Source organism: Alexandromys fortis, unplaced genomic scaffold, assembly GCF_014885135.2.
Source record: "Alexandromys fortis isolate MF-2015 unplaced genomic scaffold, M_Fortis_MF-2015_v1.1 scaffold_72, whole genome shotgun sequence".
Lineage (NCBI taxonomy): Eukaryota > Metazoa > Chordata > Mammalia > Rodentia > Cricetidae > Alexandromys > Alexandromys fortis.
Genome location: NW_026067969.1, coordinates 5,358,477 through 5,359,060, shown reverse-complemented (window position 1 = coordinate 5,359,060; position 584 = coordinate 5,358,477).

Below are 584 nucleotides of genomic sequence, written 5' to 3'. Positions count from 1 at the left end.
AGGGAGGGAGGGAGGGAGGGAGGGAGGGAGGAAGGGAGGGAGGAAGGTAAAACTCCCCAAGGCAAAATGTAGATGAAGAGAAATAGATTAAAATAAGCGCTAAGATAAGATCAAGCATTCATAACTAATAAGTCTCCATGTCATGATTTTGGAACTGGCTGGTGGCCCAAAAGAGAAAGCCTGGAATGTGGGCTGGCCTTGAACTCTGAGCTCAGCCTGAGTCTGCCTCTGCTGGGATTAAAGGTGTGCAGCTCCACCGCCAGCTCCCACATGCCTCTCTACTCTCCTGTTGCTTTACCTTCACTCCAAGATGGACTGAAACACTTCTCCCTTTCACTGCTTTTGTCAGAGTGGTTATGTATAGGAGGGAAGGGAAGCCTCTGGTCCATGAAGTTGCTCTAGGCTCAGGTCACTTGACTCTTTGGCCCTGCCATCCTTTAGTGGCTTCTCTGTAACAGCTGCACAGGAGCTAACATGCACATTGAAAGCAGCTAACTTAACCAAGAACAGCTCTGCAGACTCAGGCTCCCCAGACCCCCAGGGCTAGGCTCAGAGGTGTTTACCAGCCACACCCACAACTACAC